Below are 8327 nucleotides of genomic sequence, written 5' to 3' on the forward strand. Positions count from 1 at the left end.
AGGAAGGAAGGAAGGAAGGAAGGAAGGAAGGAAGGAAGGAAGGAAGGAAGGAAGGAAGGAAGGAAGGAAGGAAAAAAAGAAAATTACAGGCTAATATCACTGATGAACATAGATGCAAAAATGCTCAACAAAATACTAGCAAACTGAATCCAACAATACTTCAAATGGATCATACGCCATGATCAACTGGGATATATCCTAGGGATGCAAGGATTTTTCAGTATCTGCAAATCAGTCAGTGTGATACACCACATCAACAAATTGAAGAATAAAAACTATATGATCATTCAATAGATGCAGAAAAAGCTTTTGACAAAATTCAACACCCAATTATGATTAAAAACTCTCCAGAAAGTGGGCATACAGTGAACATACCTCAACATAATCAAGGCCATAAATGATAAACCTACAGCTAACATCATACTCAACAGTGAAAAGGTGAAAGCATTTCCTTTAAGATCAGGAAAAAGACAAGGATGTCCACTCTCAATGCTATTATGCAACATAGTTTTGGCAGTCCTAGCCATGGCAGAGAAGAAAAAGAAATAAAGGGAATTCCAATTTGGAAAAGAATAAGTAAAACTGTCACTATTTGGGACTTCCCTGGTGGTCCCGTGGTTAAGGATCCGCCTTCCAATGCAGGAGACGCAGGTTCAATCCCTGATCAGGGCACTAAGATCCCACATGCTGCGGGGCAACTAAGCTCACGTGCTGTAGAGCCCACATGCCACAATTAGTGAGCCCATACACTGCAACTACTGAGCCCGCACGCTCTGAAGCCCGCATGCCACAACTAGAGAGAAGCCCACATGCTGCAACTAGAGAGCCCATGCACCACAACTACTGAGCCTGTGCACCACAGCCAGAGAGAAGCCTGCGCACCGCAACTAGAGAAGCCCATGCACCACAACAATAGATCCCGCATACTGCAACAAAGATCCCGTATGCTGCAACAAAGATCCCACATGCCACAACTAGACCCGATGCAGCCAAATAATAATAAAATTAAAAAGAAAAAACAAAAACTGTCACTGTTTGCAGATGACATGATACTATACATGGAAAACCCTAAAGATGCTACCAGAAAACTGCTAGAGCTCATCAATGAATTCAGTAAAGTTGCAGGATACAAAATTAATACACAGAAATCTGTCGCATTTCTATACAATAACAATGAAAGTTCAGAAACAAATTAAAGAAACAATCCCATTTGCCATCGCATCAAAAAGAATAAAATACCTAGGAATAAACCTACCTAAGGAGGCAAAAGACCTGTACTCCGAAAACTATAAGACACTGATGAAAGAAATGGAAGATGACACAAATAGATGGAAAGATATACCATGTTCTTAGATTGGAAGAATCAGTATTATCGAAATGACTTTACTATCCAAGGCAATCTACAGATTCAGTGCAATCCCTATCAAATTATCAATGGCATTTTTCACAAAACTAGAACAAAAAAATCTTAAAATTTGTATGGAGACACAAAAGACCCCGAATAGCCAAAGCAATATTGAGAAAGAAAAATGGAGCCAGAGGAATCAAGCTCCCAGACTTCAGACTATACTAAAAAGCTACAGTCATCAAAACAGTATGGTACTGGCACAAAAACAGAAATATAGATCACTGGAACAGGACAGAAAGCCCAGAAATAAACCCATGCACCTATGGTCAATTAATCTATGACAAAGGAGGCAAGACTATACAATGGAGAAAAGTCAGTCTATTCAATAAATGGCTCTGGGAAAACTGGACAGCTATATGTAAAAAAATAAAATTAGAACATTCTTAAACACCATAGACAAAAATAAACTCAAAATGGGTTAAAGACCTAAATGTAAGACTGGATACTGTAAAACTCTTAGAGGAAAACATAAGCAGAGCACTCTTTCATATAAATCAAAGCAATATCTTTTTTGATCCATCTCCTAGAGTAATGGAAATAAAACCAAAAATAAACAGATGGGACCTAATTAAACTCAAAAGCTTGTGTATAGCAAAGGAAATCATAAACAAAATGAAATGACAACCCACAGAATAGGAGAAAATATTTGCAAACAGTGTGACAGACAAGGGATTAATCTCTAAAATTTACAAACAGCTCATGTGCCTCAATATGAAAAAATAAACAACCCAATCAAAAAATGGCAAAAGACCTAAATAGACATTTCTCCAAAGAAGACATACAGATGGCCAAGGGGTACCTGAAAAGATGCTCAACATCGCTAATTATTAGAGAAATGCAAATCAAAACTACAACGAGGGAATTCCCTGGTGGTCCAGTGGTTAGGACTCCGTGCTTCCAATGCTGGGGGCCCGGGTTCCATCCCTGGTTGGAGAACTAAGATCCTGCAAGCTGCACAGCATGGCCAGAAAAAAAACCCAAAAAACTATGAGATATCACCTCACACCAGTCAGAATGGCCATCATCAAAAAGTCTACAAACAATAAATGCTGGAGAGGGTGTGGAGAAAAGGGAACCCTCCTATGCTGTTGGTGGGAATGTAAATTGGTACAGCTACTGTGGAGAACAGTATGGAGGTTCCTTAAGAAACTAAAAATAGAACTATCATATGATCCTGCAATCCCAATCCTGGGCATATATCTGGAGAAAAGCATGGTTCAAAAGGATACATGCACCCCAGTGTTCATTGCAGCACTATTTACAATAGTCAGGTCATGGAAACAACCTAAATGTCCATCAACAGATAAATGGATAAACAAGATGTGGTACATATATACAATGGAATATTACTCAGCCATTAAAGAGAATGAAATAATGCCATTTGCAGCAACATGGTTAGACTTGTAGATTATCATACTAAGTGAAGTAAGTCAGAGAAAAACAAACATCATGTGATATCACTGATATGCAGAATCTAAAAAAAAATTGATACAAATGAACTTATTTATAAAATGGAAATAGAGTCACAGACTTAGAGAATGAACTTATGGTTACCGGGGGGATGGGTGGGGGGGAAGGATAGACTGGGAGTTTGGAGATATACATGTACACATATATTTAAAATAGATAACCAACAAGGACCTACCATATAGCAAAAGGAACTCTGCTCAATACTCTGTAATAAACTAAATGGGAAAAGAATTTGAAAAAGAAAAGATACATGTATATGTATAACTGAATCACTTTGCTGTACACCTAAAACCAACACAACATTGTTAATCAACTATACTCCAATATAAAATAAAAATTTTTTTAAAAATCCATAGGAACTGAAATCTAAAAATAAATAAATAAAAATAAAACAATAAACAACAACAACCCAGAAACAAAGTCCTATTTATAGCACAGGGAACTATATTCAATATCCTCTGATAAACCATAATGGAAAAGAATATGAAAAAGAATATATATATATATATAACTGAATCACTTTGCTGTACAGCAAAAATTAACACATTATAAATCAACTATACTTCAATAAAAATTTTAAAGTATATAAAGGCAGCCATGTTAAAGAGGCCTACATGGCCCTCTTGTCAACATCCAGCAAGTAACTGAGTAAATAAGGCCCTCAGTCCAAGAACCCTCAAGGAACAGAATCCTGTCAACAACTATGTGAACTTGGAAGCAGATCCTTCCCCAGTCAAGCCTTCTGATGAGACACTAGCCCTGTTTAACACCTTGATTTCAGTCTTGAGAGACTGTGAAGCAGAGGACCCAGTTGAGCCATACCTGGATTCCTGACACATGAAAACTATGAGATAATGTGTGTTGTTTTAAACTACTAAGTTTTGAAATAGAAATAACTAACACAAAAGGAGATACAAATGTAAGAGAAGTAAACACCCTATAGTCCTGAATTTTAATTGGAAGTATCAATAAAATATAGATGCCCTAGGTCTTTCTACTAAAAAGGCTTAGAAACAGTGAACATCCCCTGGCATCCAATTTGTGGTCTTGAAATTCTGTTTCCCCAAGAAGAAACCAAGGCTCCTTGGAGAAATGGCTGAATACAGATCTGAGGCAGGAATTATATGACATAAGCCTGAAACATCTTGTCACCATAAAGCAAGGAAGTTCCTGACTATGAGGGTCTAATGTCAGAAGCCAACTTGAAGAACTTCCCACTTGAAGATGGGAAAATTTGAGCATCAGTAAAGATAATGACAGCAGTGGATTGAAACACTTTAAGGATGTTTACATCCATGAATTCATAATTACTCTTATTTTAAAAAACTGGATTGGTCACCAACTAACTATTCTGAAAACTGGTAAATAAAAGAAAACAATCAAGGATTTATCCTGCCTTTTCCATGTGAATTATAACACTTGGTAACCAAATAGATGATAAGAAAAAGTTTCTTTTAATAAATGTATTCTTCTAGGGAATTCCCTGACGGTCCAGTGGTTAGGACTCCATGCTTTCCCTGCCAAGGTCCCGGGTTCGATCACTGGTCAGGGAACTGAAAACTCCCGCAAGCCAGGCCGCGCAGCCAAAAAAAAAGTATTCTTCGAGTGAATAAAGAAGGAATGATATAATTAGAATATTGTGATTTTGCCACCAATTATGAATTAGTGGAGACACTATTCATCAGTGGCTGCTAACATCACAAAGAGAAACCAGACATTCTTTCTTGATGGAAGAAAGTGACACCACGATTAAGTGGTCTTGCCAGAAAGGCTGAACCTGAATACGTTCAAGCCTCCAGACTGAACTACCAACTCCCAGGAAGTAGAAACAGAGAAAGATGTGAAAGTACACCACAGGGAAGCATTTGTCAAAATGCATACTGGGGGGCAACTACAGGATAAACAACCCCCACGCCCAGGAAATACTATGCAATGGGAAGAAAGAAATGGAGCAGAAATCCAATTAAAAGAGACAAGAGGGACTTCCCTGGTGGCGCAGTGGTTAAGAATCCGCCTGCCAACGCAGGGGACACAGGTTCGAGCCCTGATCCGGGAAGATCCCACATGCCGTGAAGCAACTAAGCCCGCAAGCCACAACTACCGAGCCCACGCGCCGCAACTAGTGAAGCCTGCGCGTCTAAAGCCCGTGCTCCACAACAAGAGAAGCCACCGCAATAAGCCCACCCACGGCAACAAAGAGTAGCCCCGCCCGCCGCAGCTAGAGAAAGCCCGCTGGTAGCAACCAAGACCCAACGCAGCCAAAAACAAACAAAAAAATAGACAAGACCTACCAGTCAAACACATTTTGTAGACATAATGGGGACACTGATTCAACTAAACATTTATATATATATGATATATATATTTAACTAAGCATATATATACGATAATAAAAATTGGAATGTAAGCACTTACTGGATATGTAATGACATAAGGAATAATTATTAAGCTTTTATGAGATAAAGGTATTATGCCTATGTTTTAAAAAGTATTTGTTAGAGATACATACTGGAATATTTACAGGTAAAACAGTATATGTTTTTGCTTCAAAATAACAAGGGAAGGGAGTGGGTGGATGGGGACACACATGATACAAGACTGGTCAAGAGCTGCTAACTGTTGAAGGTGGGTGAGCATGTAAGGGTTCATATTATTCTTTCAGTCTTTGTCAACGTTTTAAATTCTTTGTAATTAGAAAAAAAAGCTTTTAAAATATGTGCATATGCTATGGTTCTGCACTTAACACTTGTGCTCAAGGAGGCAAGTGCACGACCTGGCACTGCAGTGTTGTTCCTAATAGTGAAAACAGGACACAACCTCAGTGTCTATCAGTAGAACTGCTAAAGAAACGGGGCTCTCAATTCTAACTAGGGTAGCAGTTAAAACGGAATCCAGTACAGCCTTGACAGCACTGATGTAATACTTTATAGCTTCTTACTGAAATGGGGTCAAGAGCACAAAGGGGACCTTCAAGCTGTGTGACCTTGAGCGAGTGACTTAACCTCTCCGTGCCTCAGTTTCACCCTCTTTAACATGGAGTTGATAATATATAGATTTTTTTTTGGCCACGCCCCTCGGTTTGCGGGATTTTAGTTTCCCGACCAGGGATTGAACCCAGGCCCTCGGCAGTGAAAGTGCGGAGTCCTAACCACTGGACCGCCAGGGAATTCCCGTATACACACCATTTTTTGACGATTAAATGAGTTACTACCTGTTAAGCGATTAGAACAGTGCCAGGCTCGTGGTGAGCGCTACAGAAGTATCTATTAGTAGTCGTGGTATATCTATTCCTGGAAGGCCGGCCTTGGTTCTTGGCGCACCCCGCACTGCGCGCCCTCTTTCCTGGATTTTAGTCTGGAGCCCGATGCACCGCCCCCGCCCGTCCCGCTCGCCCGGGGACTCACCTGAACCCGGCCGACCCGCGACCGAGACTCTTGAAACGCCGGTGGGGCCTTGGGACTTGGGCCGAAGGAGCACCGCGGACCCTCTCTCCGCTCCGCTAGGCTGACACTTCCGCTGTCTCTTTAGGCCGCTCGGAAGCTGTTTCATGTTGTCGGCCTCCACGCTTTGGGCCCATCCAGTGCAAAGAGGCCAATAGGAAACTGTCCCCCTTCCCCCGCTGCCCCCAAATCCTGGGACCTCCTGTTCCTGTTCCATACAAGCCTGGCTCTTCCCTTCCATTTCCTAGCCCCACCCCATCCTGCCCCCGACTTGCCCCACAAGTGAATTTCATTTGGCGATCTGAGGAGCAGCACCGAGAGACCCAGAGAAAGGGTCGCCTGCATTGCCTTACCCCTGAGAGCTCCACACACCCGCCTGGCCTTCTTGTCTTTCCACTTGGGCACAGAGAGGTGAAGTAACTCGTCCACAGCAACACTAGTGGACAGGGACAAACCACAGCAGCGCCCTGCTACCAAGACACTCAATCTCCCACCCCGCGGCTTTCCCCGCCCTTCCTTCCCATCAGGCTCTAGTTGCCTGCGGAGTGCCTGCACCTGGCCACCCTCACTCCCCGTGTCTCCCACCCCACATTAACATCACCTGACCTCCAGGAGTCTATCCATTTCTTCCTCTTGTGCACCAACAGGGTATGTGCACCACCCCCTCTCCCAATACTTTCAGGACACAGCTAGTCACACAAAATAATTACTTGACAACTACTTATGTGGCAACACCTATGTTTTCTAGATAAGGAAGAATAATAACTTTCCAGGTACGGAAACAAAGTTTCTGGATGCTTAATAGGAAAGATCACTAGACAGAGAGTCAGTCTCAAATACAGACAACTGTCACCTCCCAGGCATGCGACGTTGGGCAATCACTTCATGTCACCAAGCTCAGTTAACTCAACTGTAAATGTGAATGGTAAATACCCACGCCTTGCTCTTCTCTGGGTGATTGTGAGGATCATCTGAGAAACCCCATGGGAAAGCTTTTTAGTCTATACCCTGAGGCCTTTTCACCAGCTGGTCCCACTTCCTGGATTACCCTCCCAGGTAGCACTGAGCTGACTCCCTCATCTGCTCTGTATCTTAGCTCAAATGCCTCTTAACGAAGCCTCCCCTGACCACCCTAGATAATGAAACCTCACTCCTTTATCCTGCTCCACTTTCTTCTGTTTCCAAAGCACTGTATCACCTATATATTACACTATATCGTTTATGTATTATACTTACTGTTTTTCTCAGGCAGGGTTCTCTGCTGTGTCCCAAATCCCTGCCGAGTGGCTGAGTGCCCTGTTCACTGCCTGAACTTCCCTTCTTCTCTAGGTGCTCCGCTGATCACAGGCACTGAAAATCCTTCATGACACTGTCAATGAGGCTGAATGGAGGGGAGTGGTATCAGCGCCTATAACACTTTGGACTAGATTGATGAAAGAGAAACTGAAAAAAAACTGCAACATTCCCAAATTCTCCCTTCAACTTTCTCTTTGCTGCAGGCTTACCCTATCAGGCCCTCTCTTCTCCCCCGTCTCTCCCTTCCCGTCTCGAGGCCTCTCCTCCCCTTTGCTTTTCTCCTTTACTCCTTGGGCCTCTTTTGTGACTGCTTTCTCCTCTGTGAGCTTTTCTTTGCCTTTCTGGGTAGGTGAGAGAGGAAGGGGCTGTCTGAGCACTGGGATTGGAGTCTCAGAGAGACCAAACTGAAATTCAGTGTTGAAGGTGAGTGTGGTCTGTAGTAGCAGCCTAGATAAGGACACGGCGGCTGAGACTTTGTCCCTGTGTCCTGAGATGCTCAGGGAGCACAGGGAGGACTACAGGTCTGCACTGTGCTCTAAACATGCAACAGCTGCTTTCCCCTCACCCCGGGAGCTCACGTGAAGGGGAGGGAGGAGGCAGAGCGGAAGCTCTGTAGCAGTGGCTTTTTCCTAAAGCAAACGTTTACAGGAACTGCTTAGACTTCCCGAGTAAAGATTTGGCTGAATCTGCCTATGCTAGAGCAGAGAACACTG

The 8327-nt window shown here is 42.6% G+C and overlaps 1 protein-coding gene across 1 annotated transcript in view; it reads left to right on the forward strand.

Moving 5' to 3' along the window:
• The window catches only part of LOC114907519, a 105209-nt gene that overhangs the window by 74151 nt on the left and 22731 nt on the right, over positions 1-8327 (forward strand).

This window comes from Monodon monoceros, unplaced genomic scaffold (genome assembly GCF_005190385.1).
Source record: "Monodon monoceros isolate NGI ecotype Baffin Bay Population unplaced genomic scaffold, NGI_Narwhal_1 Super_Scaffold_3, whole genome shotgun sequence".
Classification (NCBI taxonomy): domain Eukaryota; kingdom Metazoa; phylum Chordata; class Mammalia; order Artiodactyla; family Monodontidae; genus Monodon; species Monodon monoceros.